The sequence below is a fragment of the Danio rerio genome, chromosome 22 (assembly GCF_049306965.1).
Source record: "Danio rerio strain Tuebingen ecotype United States chromosome 22, GRCz12tu, whole genome shotgun sequence".
Lineage (NCBI taxonomy): Eukaryota > Metazoa > Chordata > Actinopteri > Cypriniformes > Danionidae > Danio > Danio rerio.
In genome coordinates, this window is record NC_133197.1 from 37,967,110 (window position 1) to 37,981,171 (window position 14,062).

Consider the following 14,062-nt stretch of genomic DNA (forward strand, 5'->3'; position numbering starts at 1 on the left):
AGAGAGGTTGAGACTCAAGAACAACATGCTTTTATGTTGGGTTAGGGTATACAACCTAGGGCTGCACGATATATTGCTTCAGTATCGATATTGCAACGTGCGCATCTGCAATACAGTCACATTGTAGGATCTACGATGTTGAGTTGAGATTATAGTTGACCGCGAACCACAGTTCGGGGATTTGCGGAGTCATATTTTAACAATAAAATAGTTAAAGTTTATAATTTGCATGCGTTTCTAAAGGCCTGCGCCTTATTTCAAGATATTTTATTTGGCATTTCTTAAATTTAATTAATTAGTTTATTAATTATTTTTAAAAATTATTATTTATTTAATTTTTTATGTTTTTATTTTAAGTAATTAACTCATTTATTTATTTATTTTAATTAATTAATTTAATTTTTTTAGTTTATTAAAATGAGTTTATTTATTGTTATTTTTTATTATTAATTTATTTTAATTCATTATATTATTTTTAATGTCAAAGAAATGATAGCAACGTGACACCCGAATTATTTTTTTGAATATGTATTTTCTTTGAGATGTCTAAATCTTTTTTATTTATTTGTTTTATTTAATTAGTTAATTACTTAAATAATTTGTTTCATTAATTAAATCAAAGAAATGACAGGTAGGTAACACCAGAATATTTTTAAACATTTATTTTAAATGTCAAGTTTACTTTGACATTTCTTAATCTTTTATATTTATTTATTTTTATTTTATTCCTATTCTATTTTATTTAATTTATTTAACATATTTTTTATTTAAAAATAAATGATACAAGAAACAATACAACATTTCTTACATTTATTTTTACTTTTATTTTTACTCTTTACTGTATCATGTCATTTTCATTCTATTTAAATTTGTATTAATTTTTATTTGTTTTTTGTTCATTTTCTTAAACATATCAAAGAAAAAACAGCAGTGACAGTTCGGGGATTTGCGGAGTCATATTTTAACAATAAAATAGTTAAAGTTTATAATTTGCATGCGTTCCTAAAGGCCTGCGCCTCATTTTAAGAGATTGCAGAACATTAAACTGTACCATTTGTAACTTTAATAATGATTAATTTTACTGAATTATTTATATAATGAAGACTATGTCTACTTCCGAAATCGCCTACTACTCAGTAGGTATTGCATTGGAATTTACTACACGACCGTTAGCAAAGTACATTCTATACAGTATGAATGTGAGTAGTATGAATGGACCTCAGACGTACTACATCCGCCATTTTGTCATGATCATGTGACATAACCACGACAGGTGCATCGCTTCACTCCTATTCATGAATTCTCTCATGGAGCATCATGGGATAGCGTAGCACCCATTGGATGCGCATTACAGAATCTCGTCTAAAGTAGTAGGTACCTCTTGCATACTGTTTTTCAAATTCTATGAATTCGGACATGCTATTCGATTCACAATACTGTTTTAGTAAACTATATAGTATGGAAGTATGCGATTTCGGACGCAGCCTATATTTTATGATTTGACTAGCGCTAATGTTTGCAAGACGTGCATTAATTTTGCTGAACTATTTATATAATGAAGACTATGTCTACATCCGAAATCGCCTACTACTCGGTAGGTATTGCATTGGAATTTACTACATGACCGTTAACTAAGTACATTCTATACAGTATGAATGTGAGTAGTATGAATGGACCTCAGACGTACTACATCCGCCATTTTGTCATGATCATGTGATATAACCACGACAGTTGCATCACTTCTATTCATGAATTCTCTTAGGAAGCTTCATGGGATAGCGTAGCGCCCATTGGATGCGCATTACAGAATCTCGTCTAAAGTAGTAGGTACCTCTTGCATACTGTTTTTCAAATTCTATGAATTTGGACATGCTATTCAATAGGGATACTCAAATTAATCGATTAACCGTTAACCGAAATGGTGCGTTTGTAACCGATTAATGATATCAGTTAAACGATTAAAAATTTTATTTCTCATTTTATTACTCATCCTAGAATAGCAGTTTGTTTTCAAGACAACTACAGAGAACTTTTAAAGACATAGGAGAGACTAGTGCTCGCTGTTTCAAGTTATCGAGAGCTGTATAAATTTACAAATCTTGAATATGACAGTAGTATTAAATATTACAATTGTAACAACATAGACAGCAACACTCTTGCATGATCAATACCCAGCTGATCCAGTCGTTTCATAGTGACATTTTTCGCATGTCAATTTGTTTAAAAAAATGTAAAAAAAATAATTTAATTGTAATCTGACTAGTTAACTATTAATAACTGATTAACGAGCCGCGGTTGTCGGTAAGCAAAATTAACCAAAATGAGCATCCCTACTAGTCGACTCACAATACTGTTTTTGTATACTATATAGTATGGAAGTATGCGATTTCGGATGCAGCCTATATTTTATGATTTGTCTAGCGCTAATGTTTGCAAGATGTGCATTTATTTTGAACTGTGATCAATACTGTCAACTGGTTCAGCCTAAAGCCAGTCAGAATCTAGAATTTCAACAGACCATGGAATAAATTGCAACATATATTGCAGAAAATCTAAACACTGCAATGTCGAATTTTTCTAATATTGTAAAAAATCCTAAAAATGTACGATGTTTTAGGCTAGTGTACCATTTTTATGGATTATCAATATATTTTAGAAAGAGGGCTGTCCGTGTGAAGATGTGAGGAAAACAATATACTTTACGGCATTTAAAATATTTTGTGTCAATATTATAAAAAGTTATGCAATCATTTATTAAATAATAAAAATAAGCAAATTTTCGTATTTACCCAAGACACTTTTCATTTTCAATTTTGTTTCATATATATAAATCAATGCCTAATATCCAATAGCCAGAAAGTGTTTCCTTTTTTATAAATTATTAAAATAATTGTGTCTGTGATGCAGCAACTCCATCGAGTGTTGTATACACCATGATTTTATATAAAATTCACTTTAATGTGTGATATGACTAAAATCGGGTCATAAATTAATATTTTCTCAATTCAAATGAGTAGAGGCTTGGACTAGGGATGCAACGATTAACGGATTTCACTATTAAACGTGCTTCGATTCTTCATGGTTAATTAATCGTAAAGGCTTCTCAACACCGCATTTTTGCACTGCAACTAAACAAAGTTATGCCAACTGCTCGCTAGTTTAAAGCTTGTACACCAAGGCTTATAAGCATGCACACTGGATTAACTATGGCTGATGCTATTAACTAAGGGCCATTCACACACTGCGTCTTTTGCGCACGCAAGTTCGTAAACAATTTAGTAATATAGTTGATCAAAACTGCAAGATTAGAGGTTCAGCAGCCTTTGTCTACATTTATTTTCTTTAAAAGGGAAAAACTTTTTAATTTACATTGGACAATACTATTTATATATTCGTTGCAGTGTCATTTATTTTCAATTTTAAATTATTACATTTAAACGTCAAAACCTTTTTTCACTTATTTATATTTCACTTTTGTTTTTTATTCATTTATTTTGCTTAATATTTGAATATTTATTTAATTTTATTTTAAATAACGCTTCAAAATATAAGGAGTTTTCATGTGATTTTCTAAATGTGTGGTGTTTTGAAATTAATGAATGCATAATAATCGTGATAACCGTAATTATTCCTCCGACTATAACCCTACAACCAAAATCTATACTCGTTGCATCCCTAGCTTAGACCTGGAAACAGAATTTCATACTTCACGACTTAACAAGCGTATAAAAGTGTTGCTTTCCCCTAAGAAAACGAGTAGCTGAGTTTCCTTCAAGAAACTCACAAAATCTATGTGTTCTCTATAGCTCACGAATTTGGCGACTACACAACATTTGTCAAGGGAACGCAAAAGCATTAAATACAACTTTACCTCTGTATTTCCAAACTCTGCTTCTAAAGTTTTCTGTCATGAGTGTGTAAACCCCCAAACCGAAACTCTTCCTTCGAAGTCATGAACACGTGACCGTTGAAACCGAAATATGACTATGAGGAACATCACATGCTCTGAAATTGCGTTAAGCTAGTGTTTGAGGCTGGAAAGCCACGAACAACGCATCATGCATCATAAAAGTACAGCTGTGTTTCTCTTTGATCAATAAACACTATCATTAACCTTGAGTAATGTTGCCTGAGGCATGAGAAGACATCATACTGTAATGTTTCAAGAGGACAACTGTAGTGCACAAGAATTTGAATGAAAGTCTATGGTGGATATTGATTTAGCGGTAAGGCATTTGAGGGATTTCTAACTGAAACAGACCAAAGCTAAAATTATGAACACAGACGATGCCTACGCAGTCTTGTTTGCCTTGTGGCCGTACAATAGCTCGCCTTTACAGGGAGAGACAGGAACGCATTAATTGATTGTACTCCTGTAGCAAAGTGAGTCAAACAGACGCTCTCGTTTAGTGTGAAATCTGTAATCGGATCAACGCTTCGGTATCAGAATACGCAAGCGTGTTAGCTTAAGTGCTCATTAATAGCTGATTCGTGCTTTATCTGCATCTCGACGCATCTTGTGTCCTGTCTAGCCACAACAGAGAAACTGCAGTATTGTAACTCTTCGCTAAGTGCTTCAGGGGACACACACCCAATTCAGGTTGACCACAATGGGTGTAAAGCAAAATCGTGTGTGTAATTTTATATCATGCTATTGTACGTTCCTTGCTTACCTTATTTTGTTATTTTTATTTAAAATTACTCCATTATTAAGTCAATTTCTTTATTGTGATTTTATAATGCTGTAATAGATACACTATTAGATTAACATATTATCCCAGCACTCTTAAAAGAGCATCTTTGTACTTTGTTTACTCTTTAAAGTTATGTTATTAATCTAAGGTACTAATTATTTCACACCAGGTAGTTACAAGAACTCAACTATAAGAACTATAAGCTTGGGGTAGAGCTTGTGAGTGTGTCTCAATAGAACTAATTTCAACGTTAGAACTCATTACAGTCTAAACAATAGAACTAATTTCAACTTTGAAGAACTATAGAACTAATTTTAAACTAACCTATAAAACTAATTTCAACCTGGAAGAACTATAGAACTAATTTAAAATTAACATATAGAACTAATTTCAACCTTGAAGAACTATAGAACTAATTTCAAACTAACCTATAGAACTAATTTCAACCTGGAAGAACAATAGAACTAATTTCAAACTAACCTATATAACTAATTTCAACCTGGAAGAACTATAGAACTAATTTCAAACTAAACTATTGAACTAATTTCAACCAGGAAGAACTATAGAACTAATTTCAAACTAACCTGTAGAACTAATTTCAAACTAAACTATTGAACTAATTTCATCCTGGAAGAACTATACAACTAATTTCAACATGGAAGAACTACAGAACTAATTTCAAACTAAACTATAAAACTGATTTCATCCTGGAGGAACTATACAACTAATTTCTATAGAACTATTTTCAAACTAAACTATAGAACTAATTTCAACCTGGAAGAACTATAGAACTAATTTCAAACTGAACTACAGAACTAATTTAAAACTAAACTATAAAACTAATTTCAACCTGGAGGAACTATAGAACTGATTTCAACCAGGAAGAACTATAGAACTATTTTTAAACTAAACTATAGAACTAATTTCAACCTGGATAAACTATAGAACTAATTTCTAACTATAGAACTAATTTTAACCTGGAAGAACTGTAGAACTGTTTTTAAACTAAATAATAATACTTATTTCAACCTGGACGTACAATAAAACAAATTTCAAATTAAAATATAGAACCAATTTAAAACTATACTATGAATCTAATTTCAACCTGGAAGAACTATAGAACTTAGTTCAAACTAAACTATAGAACTAATTTCAACCTGGAGGAACTATAGAGCTGATCATATACTAAACTACAGAACTAACTTCAACCTTGAAGAACTATAGAACTAATTTCGAACTAAACTACAGATCTAAATTCACCCTGGAAGAACTATAGAATATAGAAATAATTCCAAACTAACCTATAGAACTAATTTTACCCTTAAATAACTATACAACTGATTTAAACCTTGAAGAACTATAGAACTAATTTCAATCTGGAAGAACTGTAAAACTAATTTCATCATTGAAGAACTATAGAACTAATTTCATACTAAACCATAGAACTAATTTCAACGTAGAAGAACTATAGAAGTAATTTCGACCTATAGAACTAATTTTAAAGTAAACTATAGAGCTAATTTTAACCTGGCTTATTTTCTGGTTGCATTCACACCATCATGATGAACTCTAAAGTGCTCTGAACTAGGAGAAAACTTAGTTCCCCCAAATGGCAATCCTAGTGTGAATATTGTTCCTAGTTCCTGTGTGAAAGCCCCAATATGCTCATTTTACGGCTAGAATGTCACCCATTCATTAAGCCAAAATGCATTACAACTCTTACAGTTATTCACTGGCATACATGGACATTGGGGAAGTCTAACTGTACTGCTTTAGGATACATAGCAGAAGCACAGTCATGCTAGCTAAAGATACTCATTTAGACACAGTTGTGAGCACACCTGGTTAGCAGACAGTTGCCCGAGGGCCTGTCTGTTCATCAGATTGACTGTGTTCTGTAATTAAAGACCTCGGGATAAAGGAAGAAAAGAGTATGAGTCTGGATAAAGGGGTGCAATTCCCATTTCTAAGGCTGGGACTGGAATGCACTACGGGGTTCAGCGGTTTGAATATTCATCTTGGCTCATCTTTTTGCTCTCTGTGTGAACCCGGAGTGCTTGTCTTTGTGCTGTCTGCGAGAGTGAGCGTCTGACTCTGTTTGATCAAAGCACTATCTGTAACCCCGTTCCCTTGATGGTGTCAACTTCAAAATCCAGACCCCCCTCCCCTAAAACCTTGGGCCTATCCCACTGCCTTCTACTGTCATACGAACATCTAATTAACACAACAAACAAAAATGAGGCTGTCGCACTTACACTCTTTGTCACCATCCTGTCAAAATTCTGGCTTAGAGATTTCCCACTAATTCGTAGCTTGAATGATGAAATCTGGTTAGTTCTCTGTGAAAAATAATACACAAGTATGATATTTTCATTGTTCCACATGTCATAATAGCCACATGGGGAAGAATTAGTAGTTAGCTCAGTGGTTAGCACTGTCAGCTCACAGCACTGGTTCGAGTCCTGGCTGGCTAGGCCTGGCAGGAGCTTGCATGCTCTCCCCATGTTGGTGTGGGTTTCCTCCGGGTGCTCTGGTTTCCCCCACAGTCCAAAGTCATAAATTGGATGAACTAAATTGGTCGAAGTGTATGAAAGCGTGTGTTTGATGCCCCGTTTACACTTGTGCGATTTAGTTTTAAAACGGCGTTTTAGATTAAAAATGATCCGCGTCCACACTAGCGTTTCGCCTAGCGTTTCTGAACATATCTCCGTCCACACTACGCCACCAAAAACGTATATCACGTGACCATTTGCGCACTCTGGCCATGCACGTTCTGGTATAAACAGGAAGCATGTGTCTCTCTCGACATTTGGTTATTGTTAGTCAACAAACGCTGGTTGAACAATGAACGCGATAGCAAAGAAAGCAAGAGAGGTATTTTTGTGGACAGTAGACGAGTTTGAGTTGTTACTAAACACAACAACTGAATAACTGAAAAATGGCGCCTAAAACAGACAATAGTGCAAACAACGCTCCCATTTCTGTGTCCATGTTGTTGTTTACAGTGAAGGCTGGTCTGTTGTGTCTTCCGGTAGCGTGATAGTCATCTGTTATAGTCATGTGATAGGGGCTTGACGAATTAAGGAAGGATACGCGATGACAAAAAAGCCCCAATCAGGTAGCGAATCTCAGCAGCCCCGCCTCTGTTTTCAGATGTCTCCGTTTTCCCCCCTTCCACACTGAGACAGAGCAGCAGCGTTTCAGAATGAAAACGGCCTCTCCAGCATTTCCAAAACGCTCCGTTTTTGGAACTCAAAAACTCTGGCGTAGTGTGGACAGATGGCGTAACCGTAGCAAAGTTTATGCGTTTTCAAAGTAAAACAAAGTTTGTTGTTGCGCGCGTACTGAAGAGCGTGCCTGGTCTCCACCAATAACTATAGTGCAGTGAGAGCACTTGTGCCATTGTCCTGTGGCTGCCGCCGCATCATCCATGTGGATGCTGCACACTGGTGGTGGTGCGCAAAGACCCTCCCCCTCATGTTTGTGAAGTGCTTTGGGTGTATGGCCATACACCATTAATGCGCTATATAAATACACATTACATTCAGCTGTGTTTAAGAACATGCTCAAATGTTAGCGGGAAATGCCTGTTTATAAAATTTCAGGATCAACTGGTTCTACAAAAGTTGTCATTGGGGTGGTACCTTTTCAAAAGGCACACTTTAGTACATTAAAGGTCCACATTTGTAACTTTAAGGTGCATATTAGTACCTTAAAAAGTACAAAAGTATACCTTGTGGTACCTTTAAGGTACCAAAGTGAACCTTTTAGGTACAAAAGTAAGCCCCAGAGATAGCCTTTGTACTTTCTTTTCTGAGAGTGTTTCGTAATTCGACTTCTTATCAATTAGAAATGATCAGACCGGAGGTTTTGAATATCAGAAAATACACTTTATTCGTCATAATAAAGCCGAGAAAGAGCAGAGCAGACCTCATAACATTCTCCTCCTCTTTCTCTTACTCTTTCTTTTTTTTTTTGAATATCCTTATAAGTGTAGTCTGATACTAAAACAATTCTGAATTGTCTACATGTCGGTGTACCATAGAAAGTAATAATTTTGACTCCCCTATTGGAAATAATGTGGTAATAATTTATAATTTGGTCACAAATTGAGTGCAGCATCTGCAGCTCCGACAGTGGGCCTTGTTAGTACGTAAATGGCCCAGAGAGTGACAGGCATTGTGCTGTGACTGACGGCAAGTGGACGGATGTGGATGAGGAGACTCCTTTCATGGGATTCCCATGGAGGTTTGAGGAGGGTGTTGGAGATCCAGCCATCTACATCAAGAAGCCTCCACCAATTAGAGGTTGCACGCCAGCTCGCCAAAAGCAGCCTTCTCTCTAATCACCACACTCCAGTGTGGCACAAAGGCCCGGGCCGTTCACCACATTTCAATTTAAATAGGACACCCCCCCCCCCTTCCCCTTCTTTTGCTCCGTGCTTTTTCAACGACTTTCCCCTCTCTCCCCCACTTTCTGCCTGCTTCACCTACCGCCCCCCCAAGAGCTAATAAAAGCAGTAACAAAAGCGCATACAAAGCAATCAGTCTAATAGCTTTAATAAGTTTAATGCAGTGTTTTCCCCACGCTGTTGACACATCTCAGTGTTGGGAGGCAAAACAGAGCTCAAGTGTTTGGAGACAGAGAGTGACATTCTTTTATTTTGTGGGGTTTTTTTGTCATTGGGCCTGCCACTCGGGACCGCTTCACAACAGCTTAGCAAGAGACAAAACTGGCAGGTCTTTGGATACAAAATGGAACAAATAGATATGTCTGCTAAAAGGATAAAAAATAAACATATTGAGAGATTAAAAACAAATAAAAATATGAAATATTAATCATCTATGAAAGCGTATCTCCAAAATAAAATTAAATAAATCAGTTTTTTGGGGCCCAAAATGTTAAATATGCAATCATTCGTTCATTTTCTTTTCGGCTTACTCCCTTTATTAATCTGGGGTCGCCACAGGGGGATGAACCTTCAACTTATCTAGCACATGTTTTACGGAGCGGATGCTCTTCCAGCTGCAACTCATAACTGGGAAACACTCTCATTCACACTCATACACTACAGACAATTTAGCTCACCCAATTCACCTGTACCACATGTCTTTGTACTTGTGGGGTAAACCGGAGCACCCGGAGGAAACCCACGCCAACACAGGGAGAACTTGCAAACTCCACACAGAAATGCCAACTGACCCAGCTGAGGCTCGAACCAGCGACCTTCTTGCTGTGAGGCGATCACTGCGCCACCTTGACACCCCTGTTAAATATGCAGTCACAAAATATTATGATTATGCAGATTCTTGATATTTTAATCATCCTTATTGACCAATCCCAACAACACTGACCAATCCAACAGCATGAGTTCGGAGGCGGAGCTTAGCTTTTGAACGGCCAATAGCAGCCAGCATTTCTAAAACCAGTCAAGCAACCTTTTATTCATTTTTTTGTCATTTTACCAGCTCCATTCGCTGATGCTAATGGTGCAGAAAGCACTCACTTCACCTTTGATTTCCATAAATGCAAATCAACATGTAAATTCGACTCACTTTAGTCCTCAATCCACACAATCCCGACCGGGTCCCTGCCGGAGAGGGTTTCCAGCTTTCCGCATTCTCCAAACAGCACAAGAGAAGCAGTGGCTGAAGCTGCGAGTGCTCGGTCTGCTGTAATCTCTCACCTGTCGGCCCACACGCCACTGACTCACCAGCTAAATCCTCTCCGCATTCTTCACATCAATAGAGGAGGGTTTGTTCACATACCCCTCTTTTTGTTTAAAAGAAGAAGGTTGCTTTCTGGAACAAAGGAATATATGAAGGCGCTTGTAAAACCATAGAAAGGATATGCGTGTCTACAGGTTTATGTGGTTTACAGAGACACAAAGTTGACATTGGTATGACTTAGGTCCCATTTACACTGCCAGGACTTGATGCCATATTTCGATTTGTTGCCTAGATCTGGGGCGAGGCAGTGGCGCAGTAGGTAGTGCTGTCGCCTCACAGCAAGAAGGTCGCTGGGTCGCTGGTTCGAACCTCGGCTCAGTTGGCATTTCTGTGTGGAGTTTGCATGTTCTCCCTGCCTTCGGGTGGGTTTGCTCCGGTTTCCCCCACAGTCCAAAGACATGCGGTACAGGTGAATTGGGTAGGCTAAATTGTCCGTAGTGTATGAATGTGTGTGTGGATGTTTCCCAGAGATGGGTTGCGGCTGGAAGGGCATCCGCTGTGTAAAAACTTGATGAATAAGTTGGCGGTTCATTCCACTGTGGCAACCCCGGATTAATAAAGGGACTAAGCCGACAAGAAAATGAATGAATGAATGCCTAGATCTGATTTGTTTGCCTGTCCGTTTACACATTTTTTAAATTGTGATCTGATTAATGTGTTTAAACGTATGTAAACCAATAGCGTTCAGTTGTGCGTCTAGCTACGCCTTTTGTCATGCTAGGTAACCTTGGCAACTGGTACACAAAAAGTGGTATAGTATGTTTTTTTTTGGTACCCTTTGACTGTGGAAACGGCCATAAAAGCGTACCGAACTGTATCGTAATGTACTGCACCACTCTATAATTCAGGATTCAAGGCAAGAAAGAGGAAAACAACAAAAGCCAATCATATTCAGAGTATCTGCTGAGGTTTTCATTCACTCCTAGTGTTTTAAACACTAAATGTTTGCACCTTTTTAGTCTTGATACAAATACTTTTGGTCTTTACAAAGAATTTAAAATATAACTTGCCTGTTTATTTTCATACAACTACATAAATAAAAACGTAGCTAATAAAAATAGCATTTTTCTAGGCAAAAGTATTAACCTTATTCTCCGTGTACGAGCAGGCGCAGCCATTTGAATCTATTTGGCTTGAGACTTCCGGTCTCAGTCACTTCCATTAATTTTTAGACGTTAAAAACAGCTCGTTTTAATGCTTGATGTTGGAAACTGATGTTTTCTTATTATATTGTTCTACTTGGTCTGTATAGTCATGCAAACACTTGCTTGTTGAGCGAGTAGTTTGACCGCTTTCTGTCGTTTATTATCCCTAGTCATTTCTCCCATAGGCAACTGAATCGGACGATCTAAACGATCACAAAAAACGAGCGCACTTCCGTAACGAAGAGTAAGGGCAATATAGTAAGAAATATAGTTATCACAATACTCAATGACAATATTCGTGCAGCCTTAATACTTATCAACATTTTTTGACTTTCAAGATTTGCCACAGGTTTCCTGTAAGGGTTGGGTTTAGAGGTAAGGGTAGGGTCGGGCATATAATAAGCCCTTTTTTATTGTATAAAATACATTACGACAATAGAGAGTCCCTGTCAACCATGAAACACAAGTATGTGTGTGTGTTGATTCAAGTGTTTCTGTGTCTTCCTCTGTTATTAGCACTGCTCTGTCATTAGAGGATTAGAATGGAGGAGCTGACCTTTCTTACATCAATATGTGCGTGTTTGTGTTTCGACATGCTACTCTGACAAGAGGAATTTGCCATCGAATCGGCGTATGTCATGCAACTGCGCTGTTAATGTTTCAACCCAAAACAGCGACTTATCATTTAGTAATTTACACATCATTTCACATTTCCCTCGAAACATCCGGCTGCACGGTCATTTTCCTTTTACTGTGATGTTAATGCCATCAGATACAGTTTCTGGGATTTATACGACGCTGTGTTCAAATGCCGTACTAATAATAAGCTGTTGGAGGATCTGTGTTTGTGTAAATGAAGTGTTATTAAAAGTGGGCCTGCTTCCTCAAAGGTTAAAATGGGTCACAATTGGTCACAATGTTGGATTAAATGGGTAAACCCAAGAGTTGGATTAAAAGTTTAATTTCAATTGAATTTAAATATAAACAAGTATTGCATCTGTCCACGTTTGGCCCACTGTTGGGTTAAAACAACCCAGCATTTTGGGAGTTGTTAATATTATCCAATACATTTGTATACTGTTTAAACCAAAAACGTATTATTTAATGAATGTAATTTACAAATATTTTTATTATTCCTTTTTATACACATTTTTTTTTCTTGAGCTGAGTTTTAATATGTTTTAGTATAACGTATAACCTTGATTTATTGACCCTTCCAGATTTTTTTAGATGTGAATGTTTAAAACAGTAAGCTAAAATATAAAAAATATATTATTTTATAAAAAAATACATTTATAATTATCAAACATATATTAGTTTATATAATTTAAAGTAGGCTTACTGATGATATATTATCACTGTTTCCATATATCAAGAGCTTTACAGTTTAAAAATAGGTTTATTAATGTATTTAAATGAAAAATGATTTAATAAACTATTATTTTTAATATCATTGGTAGTTTCTATGTACTTGATATAATATAACAATGCAGTAACACATTGTACTTAATATAGTATTACTATATGTGTTATACTTTAGTTGTACAGTTTTAAAATAGCTAACGCAGCTTTCTCTACATGAGTGAAAATGGAAACCTGCGTCTCGCGTTTCACCGCCTAATTTCCTCAAGTTTCATAAATTTTCTGCCTCACTAACACAAGTTTATGCTTTAGTTTATAGCAGTGGGTTTATAGCTAAACGCTCAGAAGTGCGAGTGAAGACCTTTACCGGCGCTTGATCGTCGTTCCCGCCAGAATTCACTCAGGTGTTAACGCGCGTTTTACCTCAGATATGAGAGAATGGAGCGGGAAATATAAACCGGCGGGAAATAAAAGCAAATCTCTCGGCGCTGAATGGTTTTCGGACGTCAGCTGGTCCTGATGGAGATCTCTCTCTCTCTCTCTCTCTCTCTCTCAAATCAATTCTTAAAATAGCTTTATTAGCTTTATTGACTTGTCAAGCATTGCCAAAAGTTTGCAGATTACATTAACAATAAATAAAATAGTCAACTAATTCAATTTAATATGAGTAGGCTACATATTCGCAGATCTCAATTCAATTCTATTCAATTCAATAATTGCTTTATTGGCATAACAAATGTTATAAATGTATTGCCAAAGCATTTATAAAGTTCAGATAAAAAGTAACATACATATATAATAAAAACACAGTAAACACAGTGAATAGTAGCAGCAGTAAAAAAAAAACAACAACTTATATTTATATAGAATTATTAAATGAAATATAAATATTAAATCATATTATTCAATATATCCTAATATTATTACATAAGTCACATTATTATTCATGTTTGTTATATTGGGTTATCAATGTATATGTGTATTCTGAATATTTTTCTATTATTATTTATTGAATTTTATTTTTAGTAAATATTTTTAAATGTATTATGTATTCATTCTTATTATTAATATTTTTTGTCTTTTCTCATTTAGATAAATGCAATTCCATCTTGTTTAGAGGGTAGGGGTGGGA

At 35.8% G+C, this 14,062-nt stretch overlaps 1 protein-coding gene and 2 long non-coding RNA genes across 22 annotated transcripts in view; 1 reads left to right on the forward strand and 2 right to left on the reverse strand.

The window, feature by feature from the left end:
• Positions 1-14,062, reverse strand: part of LOC141380251 (uncharacterized) — a 495,770-nt gene that overhangs the window by 71,599 nt on the left and 410,109 nt on the right. The gene's annotated exons all lie outside the window — the stretch shown is intronic.
• LOC141380246 (uncharacterized) overlaps positions 1-14,062 on the reverse strand; it is a 142,002-nt gene that overhangs the window by 67,652 nt on the left and 60,288 nt on the right. For 3 of the 10 annotated variants that reach the window (XR_012397925.1, XR_012397926.1, XR_012397933.1), the window contains 2 exons: positions 10,250-10,495; positions 6,950-7,033 (listed from right to left, as the gene is read on the reverse strand). The exons of the other annotated variants lie outside the window; for them this stretch is intronic. This is a non-coding gene — a long non-coding RNA (uncharacterized lncRNA). The remainder of the gene's footprint in view (positions 1-6,949; positions 7,034-10,249; positions 10,496-14,062) is intronic. 10 annotated transcript variants of the gene reach the window in all.
• ephb3b (eph receptor B3b) overlaps positions 1-14,062 on the forward strand; it is an 86,354-nt gene that overhangs the window by 25,302 nt on the left and 46,990 nt on the right.